This window comes from Panulirus ornatus, chromosome 46 (genome assembly GCF_036320965.1).
Source record: "Panulirus ornatus isolate Po-2019 chromosome 46, ASM3632096v1, whole genome shotgun sequence".
Taxonomy (NCBI): Eukaryota; Metazoa; Arthropoda; class Malacostraca; order Decapoda; family Palinuridae; genus Panulirus; species Panulirus ornatus.
Genome location: NC_092269.1, coordinates 28,199,124 through 28,212,565, shown reverse-complemented (window position 1 = coordinate 28,212,565; position 13,442 = coordinate 28,199,124). Strand labels below are relative to the sequence as shown.

Below are 13,442 nucleotides of genomic sequence, written 5' to 3'. Positions count from 1 at the left end.
AGGATCGTTCCGTCGTGTTCAAGGATCGTTCCGTCGTGGTCAAGGGTCGTTCTGTCGAGTTCAAGGATCGTTCCGTCGTGTTCAAGGATCGTTCCGTCGTGTTCAAGGATCGTTCCGTTGTGTTCAAAGATTGTTCCGTCGTGTTCAAGGGTCGTTCCGTCGTGGTCAAGGGTCGTTCTGTCGAGTTCAAGGATCGTTCCGTCGTGTTCAAGGATCGTTCCGTCGTGGTCAAGGGTCGTTCTGTCGAGTTCAAGGATCGTTCCGTCGTGTTCAAGGATCGTTCCGTCGTGTTCAAGGATCGTTCCGTTGTGTTCAAAGATTGTTCCGTCGTGTTCAAGGGTCGTTCCGTCGTGGTCAAGGGTCGTTCTGTCGAGTTCAAGGATCGTTCCGTCGTGTTCAAGGATCGTTCCGTCGTGGTCAAGGGTCGTTCTGTCGAGTTCAAGGATCGTTCCGTCGTGTTCAAGGATCGTTCCGTTGTGTTCAAGGATTGTTCCGTCGTGTTCAAGGGTCGTTCCATCGAGTTCAAGGGTCATTCCGTCGTGTTCAAGGGTCGTTCCGTCGTGTTCAAGAGTCGTTCCGTCGTGTTCAAGGGTCGTTCCGTCGTGGTCAAAGGTCGTTCCATCGTGGTCAAGGGTCGTTCCGTCGTGGTCAAGGGTCGTTCTGTCGTGGTCAAGGGTCGTTCTGTCGTGTTCAAGGATCGTTCCGTCGTGTTCAAGGATCGTTTCGTCGTGTTCAAGGATCGTTCCGTCGAGTTCAAGGGTCGTTCCGTCGAGTTCAAGGGTCATTCCGTCGTGTTCAAGGATCGTTCATTGTGTTCAAGGATTGTTTCGTCGTGTTCAAGGGTCGTTCCATCGAGTTCAAGGGTCATTCCGTCGTGTTCAAGGGTAGTTCCGTCGTGTTCAAGGGTTGTTCCGTCGTGTTCAAGGGTCGTTCCGTCGTGTTCAAGGATCGTTCCGTCGTGTTCAAGGGTCGTTCCGTCGTGTTCAAGGGTCGTTCTGTCGTGTTCAAGAAATGTTCCTTCGTGTTCAAGGGTCGTTCCGTCGTGTTCAAGAAATGTTCCTTCGTGTTCATGGTTCTTTCCGTCGTGTTCAAGGGTCGTTCCGTCGTGTTCAAGGGCCATACCGTTGGCATCAATGGGCTCGATAAGGATGAGGTGAACAGACAACATTGGGATAATGGGATCGAGAATGCTGGTGTACCCTCCACACATACACGGGTCATGACGGTCATGTTGGTGCACCTGTCAAGTAAGGGAGGCTTGGGATGTGCACACACACACACACACGGGTCATGACGGTCATGTTGGTGTACCCTCCACACACACACGGGTCATGACGGTCATGTTGGTGCACCTGTCATGTAAGGGAGGCTTGGGGTGTGCACACACACACACGGGTCATGACGGTCATGTTGGTGCACCTGTCATGTAAGGGAGGCTTGGGGTGTGCACACACACACACGGGTCATGACGGTCATGTTGATGCACCTGTCATGTAAGGGAGGCTTGGGGTGTGCACACACACACACGGGTCATGACGGTCATGTTGGTGCACCTGTCATGTAAGGGAGGCTTGGGGTGTGCACACACACACACACGGGTCATGACGGTCATGTTGGTGCACCTGTCATGTAAGGGAGGCTTGGGGTGTGCACACACACACACGGGTCATGACGGTCATGTTGGTGCACCTGTCATGTAAGGGAGGCTTGGGGTGTGCACACACACACACGGGTCATGATGGTCATGTTGGTGCACCTGTCATGTAAGGGAGGCTTGGGGTGTGTGTACACACACACACGGGTCATAAGGGCCGGAATGAGGCAGTTCAATTGGTTATTCCTTCATGATCCCACTTTCGCCCTGAAATATAACCTCGCCCTGTACGTCCCAGTGTGCACGTGTATGGCTTTCCTGGACTGCAAGACGTAGCCTCTACCCTGGCTGGCTTCACTCACTCTCCACCTCACACCTGTACCTCACTTGTCACCCACCCTCCCCTCCCGCCCTCTGGGTTCAGGGGTCACACCTGACCTGGCCTGACCCGTGCCGGGCTCCTCCCAGATTTGTGAGTGTCAGGCTGCCTACCTGACCCTGACAGGTGGCTAGGTCGCTCCCCCTCTGCAGGGTCAGAATGCAGCGACTCTCTCTCTCTCTCTCTCTCTCTCTCTCTCTCTCTCTCTCTCTCTCTCTCTCTCTCTCTCTCTCTCTCACACACACACACATATTTTTTGTCGTAACGAAACGGAAACATCGTTGATACAGGCAGCCGGTGTTGCCACATGTGCAAGTATCAAGCTGCACGGTTAGACGTTGGCAATTCCCTGGCTACCGGTGCGCCCCGGCAGCGCTGGGAGTATAACTTCACAAGTGATGCCCTGCCCTGGTGTACCCTGGGAGTATAACTTCACAAGTGATGCCCTGCCCTGGTGTACCCTGGGAGAATAACTTCACAAGTGATGCCCTGCCCTGGTGTACCCTGGGAGAATAACTTCACAAGTGATGCCCTGCCCTGGTGTACCCTGGGAGTATAACTTCACAGGATGAGTCCCTGCCCTGGTGTGCCCTGGGAGTAACTTCGCGCTGAGTCCCAGCCCTGGCGTGCCTTGGGAGTAATTTCGCGACTGATTCCCTGCCCTGGTAGGCCCTGGGAGTAACTTCGCGGCTGAGTCCCTGCCCTGGTGTGCCCTGGAAGTAACTTTGCGACTGAGTCCCTGCCCTGGTGGGCCCTGGGAGTAACTTTGCGACGGAGTTCCTGCCCTGATGCGTCCTGGAGATACATCTGCAGTTGATACCTTGCCATGGTGTGCCCTGGGAGTGACTCCACAACTTGTGCCGTGCAAGAGAACAGACACATGTCCTAGACAGCTTGTCCTGGCGTGTCCTGGAGCAGAGAAGAGCTAGGACGCGACCTTGAACAACACAAGTTAAGCCTCAGAATTAAAGGTCAGTTAACTGGTTATCGCTCATCACTCAGCCAGGAAATGTCTGCGTCTCCATCACTCTCCCTCTAGTTACTCCATCACTCCCTCCACTCACCGTGGGCCAGCCAGTCTACCTCCATCACTACACAAAGCCTGCCGACCATCACCTCCCTCACTGCTCGACTGTTGTTGGAGCGGGGCTGTCGAGCGCCGCGCGCCGGTGTTGTGGTTGACCATAGTGGATCGCTAACAATAACAACAACAACATAAGTCCAGCTGGGACCCTGTTGATGGGCACATTAACAACTGAATAACTGGCAACCACCCCACAATTTACATGTTGGCAACTGTTTCCATTGATATCATTATTCCACTATTATTATTATCACTATTATTGTCATTATTATCATTATTATTATTATTATTATTATTATTATCATTATTATTATTATCATTATCATTATTATCATTATTATTATTATTATCATTATTATTATTATTCAATCAGGGCATGTGAAGCGTCTGGGGTAGACCATGGAAAGTTCTGTGGATCCTGGATATGGAAAGGGAGCTGTGGTTTCGGTGCATTACACATGACAGCTAGAGACTGAGTGTGAACGAATGTGGCCTTTGTTATCTTTTCCTAGTGCTACCTCGCGCGTGCGGGGGCGGAGGGGGTTGTCATTTCATGTGTGGTGGGGTGGCAAAGGGAATGGATGGGGGCAGCAAGTATGAGTGTGTACATGTGTATATATGTATATGTCTGTGTATGTATATGTATATATACGTTGAAATGTATAGGTATGTATATGTGCGTGTGTGGGCGTTTATTTATATACATGTGTATGCAGGTGGGTTGGGCCATTCTTTCGTCTGTTTCCTTCTGCTACCTCGCAAACGCGGGAGACAGCGCATAAGTATAATAAAAAGAAAATTGAAAATATTATATTATTATTATTATTAGTATCATCATCATTACTACACGACCCCAGGACCCCATGGGGCTCTGGCAGCTTCAGGGATGCGCTCCACCCAGGAAAGGGCAACCGGTGGGCGGACTCCTTTGGAATGAGTAGTTCCTCGTTAAGACTCGTTAAGACTATACTCCTTTCCGTCCTCTGACGGTGAGTCAGTCTCGCCGGAGGTCACTTCTCGCTTGCAGCGGAACCACTTGTAGGATGAGTCCGGTAACACCTTAATACTACTACGACTACTACTACTACTCATATATATATATATATATATATATATATATATATATATATATATATATATTCTTTTTTCTTTCATACCATTCGCCATTTCCCGCGTTAGCGAGGTAGCGTTAAGAACAGAGGACTGGACCTTTGAGGGAATATCCTCACCTGGTCCCCTTCTCTGTTCCTTCTTTTGGGAAAAAAAAGAGGGAAGGATTTCCAGCCCCCCGCTCCCTCCCCTTTTAGTCGTCTTCTACGACACGCAGGGAATACGTGGGAAGTATTCTTTCTTCCCTATCCCCAGGGATATATATATATATATATATATATATATATATATATATATATATATATATATATATATATATATATATATCGATTAAGGAATGACGGTGCAAAAGAAAGGTGTGATAGTCAGTAGATCATGACAGAGAGAGTTGAAATAATTTAGACAAATGGAGAAGATGAGTGAAGAGCGACGGAGGCTGTTGAAAAGATTATAAGTGTCAGAAGTGGAGGGGGCGGGCCAGGGGACAAGAGAAGGGGATGAAATGATGGAGTGAAGAGAGGCTTTGAATAATCAGGGCCTGAACATGAGGGAGAGTAAGAGGCGTGCATGGGACAGAGGGAATTGGAACGATGTGGTGTACAGGGGGAGACGTGCTGTCAGTGGCCTGAACCAGAGCATATGAAAAGGTTTGGGGAAACTACGGAATGATCTACTGGGCTTGGCTCTGGTGTACATGACGGCTAGAGGCTGTATGTACACTATTGAGGTCGCTTTACAGTTCCTGGCGCTACTTCCCTAACGCAGGATAACTACGGACATGTATGTATAATACATACATGTGTGTAGTGTGTGTGTGTGTGTGTGTGTGTGTGTGTGTGTGTGTACTGTGAAATGTTACAGTTACATACCTGTTACAGTTACGTTACTACAGATTGTGTGATTCTTTTAACATAGACTTTTTCTTTCTGTCTTGTATCGAAGGGAGAGCCCACAAGCCGTGTGAATGCTGCCACCACACGTCAGGCAACACTGTAATTAGAGATGTCTGTACATTCCAAACTGGTGACGATTTCCGGGTCTTTGAGCGTCACCAGGAGACACACACATACACACACACACAGATACCACACGCACACACACTAATACTACATACACACACACACACAGTCACACACACACACACACACACACTACACACACACACACTACACACACACACACACACACACACACACACACACACACATTGAAAATACGTCACTGATGACTTAGTGTGTTCGTGGCTCAAACGTACAGCGACTACATATTGCCAAGTGTGCCACAACGCTGAGATCTGAATCCACCAAAACATTTAAGTTACTGCTGGAGTGGGCCGGCGGCTTCCGCCGTTGCAGGCACCTGCCACTTTAAAATGCAATATTGCTGGTTGCTGTGTTGCATACTAACAGCTGCAGATGACTCGCAGCGATTGCCACCTCCTCCATGTCTTGGTGATGTTTATTTCCAACTGTCTCATGTAAACGCAGTGTTAATTTCCTCCTGTCACTCGGGGAGACAATGTTACTCTATTCCGACCATTTGATAACATCCCAAATCTTTGCTGGCAGCAAGGGAAGCAGGCGGCTGATGAACTGTGACTTCTAAAGCGGGTAGACCTCTTGGAAGGGGCTACGTCCTCGTAAGATGCGTCATTCTGTTACCTCCAGGATGAAGAGGCCGAAGCATTTGCATCTTATTATTATCATTATCAGACAACAAGGAACGATTCTCCAGGGGGTTCCTGCAACTTCGAGACTGCGCCACAATCGTTAGCAGGGAAAGGATGGACTCTTCTGGCGTGAGAGGTTCTTCGACGTAATTTTACTCCGATACAACCTCGCCGAAGGTAACTTTTCCTCCCCGCGGGGTAACCTCAAGCGGGCGGTGTCTGATGTCTGCAGGCATCAACGTGGGATGGACTAGGTTCACCGAGTACAGTTTAGTTTTAGCCTCGATGATGTAAACATTGTTACAGCAGTTGAATATGTTCAATTTCTACTGCAGCTTTGTGGCCCAGTTTAATGTCGGTTTGCAAGTTTTGATAGCTTCCAACGAAGCCCATTATCAAAATTATATATATATATATATATATATATATATATATCACATACAAACCTCCAACAGCCAGGATCGAACCCGAGGCCACTGTGCAACAGGCGGGAGCGCTACCCCTTGGCTATGATCTTCCCTTGATAGGGAAATGACTATTTGAATACTATGTACTCGAATACCCTTCGTCACACGTTGGTGAGCAACGGGGTCTACACTGGTTTTTTTTCCATCAGGCTCACATAGCCAACAGATAGCATTATACCGAACCTAACTGTACAACGCGGATCCTGGCTGTTGGAGGTTTGTACGTTCTATGAAGGTGCGCATTCATATCCACTTTGCTCGTATATATATATATATATATATATATATATATATATATATATATATATATATATATATATATATATATATATATATATTTATATCTATTTTGCTTTGTCGCTGTCTCCCGCGTTAGCGAGGTAGCGCAAGGATACAGACGAAAGAAATGGCCCAACCCACCCACATGCACATGTATATACATACATGTCCACACACGCAAATATACATACCTATACATCTCAATGTACACATATATATACACACACAGACATATACATATATACATATGTACTTAATTCATACTGTCTGCCTCTATTTATTCCCATCGCCACCTCGCCTCACATAGAATAACAAACCCCCTCCCCCCTCATGTGTGCGAGGTAGCGCTAGGAAAAGACAACAAAGGCCCCATTTGTTCACACTCAGTCTCTAGCTGTCATGTAATAATGCACCGAAACCACAGCTCCTTTTCCACATCCAGGCCCCACAGAACTTTCCATGGTTTACCCCAGACGCTTCACATGCCCTGGTTCAATCCATTGACAGCAAGTCGACCCCGGTATACCACATCGTTCCAATTCACTCTATTCCTTTCACGCCTTTCACCCTCCTGCATGTTCAGGCCCCGATCACTCAAAATCTTTTTCACTCCATCTTTCCACCTCCAATTTGGTCTCCCACTTCTCCTCGTTCCCTCCACCTCTGACACATATATCCTCTTGGTCAATCTTTCCTCACTCATTCTCTCCATGTGACCAAACCATTTCAAAACACCCTCTTCTGCTCTCTCAACCACGCTCTTTTTATTTCCATATATATATATATATATATATATATATATATATATATATATATATATATATATATATATATATATATATATTTATATATATATATATATATATATATATATATATATATATATATATATATATATATATATATATATATATATATATATAATTATGAGAAAAACAATTGGTCCTAAAAATGATCCCTTAGGCATACCCCTTGTTACGGCTGACCAGTGTAGAGGCTTCAACAGAAATCGCTGCTCCTCGTTTTCATCCAGTTAACCAATTATAATCTGACCAGCTAATTATAACCCCACCTGTTCCCAGCACGTGACTTAACTTCTGCTTCTAATCAATGTGGCCAGATTTGATCAAATACTTTCTGATAATGTAGAGAGATGACGTCATTCGCCTCACATTCCTCGCACATACTGATTAAACCATGAAAGAAATTAAGCGGATTGGACAGACAGTGAAGGGTATCGTCGAAAACTGATCCGAGATTCTTTGTATGCATTAGAATATTTTTCCACTGTTATTTTCCATAATTTTACCGACCATGGACATTAAGCTAATTGGACGATAATACTTCAGCAGGGACTTATCTTTTTAGACTGCCGGTGTTACACTGGCGAACTAACGATCCCCCGGAACTTTTCCTGAGGCAAGGAGCTTATTGGAGAGAACAGTCAAGGGGCTTAACCGTCTCATTACGAGCTTCTGCCAGTGTTCTCGTATAAAACTAATCAGGGCTTCCCGTTTGGGAGGGTTCAGGGAGCGATGCTTTCCCTCCCGGCACTGCTGGCTTCCATCTGTGCCCAGTCCTGGCACTGCTGGCTCCCATCTGTGCCCTGTCCTGGCACTGCTGGCTCCCGTCTGTGCCCTGTCCTGGCACTTCTGGCTCCCATCTGTGCCCTGTCCTGGCACTGCTGGCTCCCGTCTGTGCCCTATCCTGGCACTGCTGGCTCCCGTCTGTGCCCTGTCCTGGCACTGCTGGCTCCCGTCTGTGCCCTGTCCTGGCACTGCTGGCTCCCGTCTGTGCCCTGTCTGTCATTCCTAGTTCTGTTACTTCGACCGTAACTGACAACGGGGCCGACACCGGCCACCAGACGTGGACACCCTTACCTGGCCCTGGGATACCCCTGGCGACCACTAACCTTCCACCTTGGTCCTGGTCCTTGCCCTTCCTCCAGTGGTCCTATCCCTTGCCCTTCCTCCAGTGGTCCTGTCCCTTGCTCTTTCTCCAGTGGTCCTAGTCTTTGCCCTTCCTCCAGTGGTCCTGTACCTTGCCCTTCCTCCAGTGGTCCTGTACCTTGCCCTTCCTCCAGTGGTTCTGTCCCTTGCCCTTCCTCCAGTGTTCCTGTACCTTGCCCTTCCTCCAGTGTTCCTGTACCTTGCCCTTCCTCCAGTGGTCCTGTACCTTGCCCTTCCTCCAGTGGTCCTGGTCCTTGCCCTTCCTCCAGTGGTCCTATACCTTGCCCTTCCTCCAGTGGTCCTGTACCTTGCCCTTCCTCCAGTGGTCCTGTACCTTGCCCTTCCTCCAGTGGTCCTGGTCCTTGCCCTTCCTCCAGTGATCCTGTACCTTGCCCTTCCTCCAGTGGTCTTGTACCTTGCCCTTCCTCCAGTGGTCCTGTACCTTGCCCTTCCTCCAGTGGTCCTCTTCCTTGCCCTTTCTCCAGTGGTCCTGTACCTTGCCCTTCTTCCAGTGGTCCTGTACCTTGCCCTTCCTCCAGTGGTTCTGTACCTTGCCCTTCCTCCAGTGGTCCTCTTCCTTGCCCTTTCTCCAGTGGTCCTGGTCCTTGCCCTTCCTCCAGTGGTCCTGTACCTTGCCCTTCCTCCAGTGGTCCTATACCTTGCCCTTCCTCCAGTGGTCCTGGTCCTTGCCCTTCCTCCAGTGGTCCTATACCTTGCCCTTCCTCCAGTGGTCCTGTACCTTGCCCTTCCTCCAGTGGTCCTGTACCTTGCCCTTCCTCCAGTGGTCCTGTACCTTGCCCTTCCTCCAGTGGTCCTGTACCTTGCCCTTCCTCCAGTGGTCCTGGTCCTTGCCCTTCCTCCAGTGGTCCTGTCCCTTGCCCTTCCTCCAGTGGTCCTGTACCTTGCCCTTCATCCAGTGGTCCTCTTCCTTGCCCTTTCTCCAGTGGTCCTGGTCCTTGCCCTTCCTCCAGTGGTCCTGTACCTTGCCCTTTCTCCAGTGGTCCTGGTCCTTGCCCTTCCTCCAGTGGTCCTGTACCTTGCCCTTCCTCCAGTGGTCTTGTACCTTGCCCTTCCTCCAGTGGTCCTGTACCTTGCCCTTCCTCCAGTGGTCCTCTTCCTTGCCCTTTCTCCAATGGTCCTGTACCTTGCCCTTCCTCCAGTGGTCCTGTACCTTGCCCTTCCTCCAGTGGTTCTGTACCTTGCCCTTCCTCCAGTGGTCCTCATCCTTGCCCTTTCTCCAGTGGTCCTGGTCCTTGCCCTTCCTCCAGTGGTCCTGTACCTTGCCCTTCCTCCAGTGGTCCTGTACCTTGCCCTTCCTCCAGTGGTCTTTTACCTTGCCCTTCCTCCAGTGGTTCTGTACCTTGCCCTTTCTCCAGTGGTTCTGTACCTTGCCCTTCCTCCAGTGGTTCTGTACCTTGCCCTTCCTCCAGTGGTCCCGTACCTTGCCCTTCCTCCAGGGGTCCTGTACCTTGCCCTTCCTAAAAGTGGTCCTGTACCTTGCCCCTCCTCCAGTGGTTTTGTACCTTGCCCTTCCTCCAGTGGTCCTGTACCTTGCCCTTCCTCCAGTGGTCCTGTACCTTGCCCTTCCTCCAGTGGTTCTGTACCTTGCCCTTCCTCCAATGGTCCTGTACCTTGCCCTTTCTCCAGTGGTCCTGTACCTTGCCCTTCCTCCAGTGGTCCTCTTCCTTGCCCTTCCTCCAGTGATCCTGTACCTTGCCCTTCCTCCAGTGGTCCTGTACCTTGCCCTTCCTCCAGTGGTCCTGTACCTTGCCATTCTTCCAGTGGTCCTGTACCTTGCCCTTTCTCCAGTTGTTTTGTTCCTTGCCCTTCCTCCAGTGATCCTGTACCTTGCCCTTCCTCCAGTGGTCCTGTGCCTTGCCCTTTCTCCAGTGGTCCTGTTCCTTGCCCTTCCTCCAGTGGTCCTGTACCTTGCCCTTTCTCCAGTGGTCCTGTACCTTGCCCTTCCTCCAGTGGTCCTGTACCTTGCCCTTCCTCCAGTGGTCCTGGTCCTTGCCCTTCCTCCAGTGGTCCTGTACCTTGCCATTCCTCCAGTGGTCCTGTACCTTGCCCATACTCCAGTGGTCCTGTACCTTGCCCTTTCTCCAGTGGTCCTGTACCTTGCCCTTCCTCCAGTGGTCCTGTACCTTGCCCTTCCTCCTGTGGTCCTGTACCTTGCCTTTCCTCCAGTGGTCCTGTACCTTGCCATTCCTCCAGTGGTCCTGTACCTTGCCCTTCCTCCAGTGGTCCTGTTCCTTGCCCTTCCTCCAGTGATCCTGTACCTTGCCCTTCCTCCAGTGGTCCTTTACCTTGCCCTTCCTCCAGTGGTCCTGTACCTTGCCATTCCTCCAGTGGTCCTGTACCTTGCCCTTTCTCCAGTGGTTCTGTTCCTTGCCCTTCCTCCAGTGGTCCTGTACCTTGCCCTTCCTCCAGTGGTTCTGTACCTTGCCCTTCCTCCAGTGGTCCTGTACCTTGCCATTCCTCCAGTGGTCCTGTGCCTTGCCCTTTCTCCAGTGGTCCTGTTCCTTGCCCTTCCTCCAGTCGTCCTGTACCTTGCCCTTTCTCCAGTGGTCCTGTACCTTGCCCTTCCTCCAGTGGTCCTGTACCTTGCCCTTCCTCCAGTGGTCCTGTACCTTGCCCTTCCTCCAGTGGTTCTGTACCTTGCCCTTCCTCCAGTGGTCCTGTACCTTGCCCTTCCTCCAGTGGTCCTGTACCTTGCATTTCCTCCAGTGGTCCTGGTCCTTGCCCTTCCTTCAGTGGTCCTGTACCTTGCCCTTCCTCCAGTGGTCCTGTACCTTGCCTTTCCTCCAGTGGTCCTTTACTTTGCCATTCCTCCAGTGGTCCTGTACCTTGCCCTTCCTCCAGTGGTCTTCCAGTCTATCCCTTCAGTTCACGTCAAGACTCACAGTGTATGGTGGGTCCAGCCCCTCAACACACTGGCTGCAATAACACTTAGTCTGATGCGTGGGTTGATGAGGCGCTCAGCTCCCGTCGCCCGTGGTCAGCTGGACAGAGAGAGAGAGAGAGAGAGAGAGAGAGAGAGAGAGAGAGAGAGAGAGAGAGAGAGAGAGAGGAGTAGTGTTGCTATCACGTGCACGTGGTGGTCTGAAGCTTCGACTTCTCACTGCGTCAGAGTTCCACTGGCATGATGAAGGGGTCGCCATAGATGGTGGTGTAGGAAGGGGTGAGGGATGGGTCTGGGTGTGGGGAGATATGGTAGGGAGGAGGAGGTGGTGAAAGGGCAGTAGTGATGTAGAAAGGGGAGATAATAGTGTTTAAGGGGGTGGGGGTTGGGGGGAAAGGTGATCGTGATATAGAAGCGGTGGGGGAGGGGTGATGGTGATATACAGGGGGTGAGGTAGGGGTGGTAGTGATGTAGAAAGGGAAAGGGGATGAGGTGGTGGTGATGTAGGAAGGGGAAGGGGTGGTGGTGGTGTAGGAAGGGGAAGGGAGATGGGTGGTGGTGATGTAGGAAGGGGAAGGGGGAGGGGTGGTGGTGATGTAGGAAGGGGAAGGGAGATGGGTGGTGGTGATGTAGGAAGGGGAAGGGAGATGGGTGGTGGTGATGTAGGAAGGGGAAGGGAGATGGGTGGTGGTGATGTAGGAAGGGGAAGGGAGCTGGGTGGTGGTGATGTAGGAAGGGTGAGGGAGGGGAGGGGGGACCGACGTGGACATAATGAAGGTGGGGGAAGTAGGGGGGGGGGTCAGCAGATGTGGCAGCACAGGTGGTCGCCACACGACATCTGTCCCAGGAAAAAGTTGTATTCATTACGGCTTTGTGCCCAACCCACCCACCTAGCCAACCATCCACACACACTCGGCTCACCTACCCATCCACCCATCCCTCGTCCTATCCGTCTCTCTTCATCCACATTACCATTTGATTCATCCCTTTGACAGACTCCCTCCCACCACCTGTCCGTCTATCCATCTATCCAGCGACCCATCCATCCATCTACCATTCATCCTTTCTTCCCTTTCTCTCTCTAGCCAACAATCCAACTGTCTCTTCTTTCATCTCATCGTCCTCTTCCTTCATCTGTCCCTTTCTCGCCCACTTGCCTCTTATCCTCTTCCCTTCTTTCCCACAACATGTGCCACTTCTTGCGCCACATGCTGGCCAACGACAGGTGCGTCACGCCGAACACCTGTCCTCGCCTCCACCACTGCCAAAGGTCCCTTCCCATGTTCAGCATACACACACACACACACACACACACACACACACACACACACACACAGGTGGGATCATAATGTCGAATTCGAAGCTTCGGAGCACAACTGCCACGTCCCAAATGACATGCAACATGAATAACCAGAGGGGGCGCTCACACCCGTGATGAATAACGGGATATATATATATATATATATATATATATATATATATATATATATATATATATATATATATATATATATATATATATATATATGTATGTACATAGTCAATGTAAACAATCATCTTTGTTTTTGTTTTTTCTTTAACCTCGAAAATCACCCCAAAATCACATGGGTAAGTTTGAGTGGCTGCGTGTACGTGGTTCATGACTCAAACAGACACTGGACGCAACAGCGTGACAGGATTTCTGTTGTTACTTTCCTGTTATATCTGTAACGCTGGCTGGTGTCCTGTGCGTCACGTGATGCCGTCACCTGGCCTGCTGAGATGACAGTGTAGCAAACGTCCCCAGCGTCTGTCGTGGGCGCTGGTACTGCTGCTAGGGTTAGGCCTCTGTTGGCTAGGGTAACAGGCTACTCTCTCTCTCTCTCTCTCTCTCTCTCTCTCTCTCTCTCTCTCTCTCTCTCTCTCTCTCTCTGAGGTGGTAGCGTCCGGTTATCATCACCAAGGAGGCCGGCTGTCATGTTCTCCCTGAGTGTTGGCTGTCATATTCATCATGGGGTCGGCTGGCTTAT

At 50.2% G+C, this 13,442-nt stretch overlaps 1 protein-coding gene across 3 annotated transcripts in view; it reads left to right on the top strand.

The window, feature by feature from the left end:
* Positions 1-13,442, top strand: part of LOC139763167 (probable sodium/potassium/calcium exchanger CG1090) — a 362,327-nt gene that overhangs the window by 19,668 nt on the left and 329,217 nt on the right. The gene's annotated exons all lie outside the window — the stretch shown is intronic.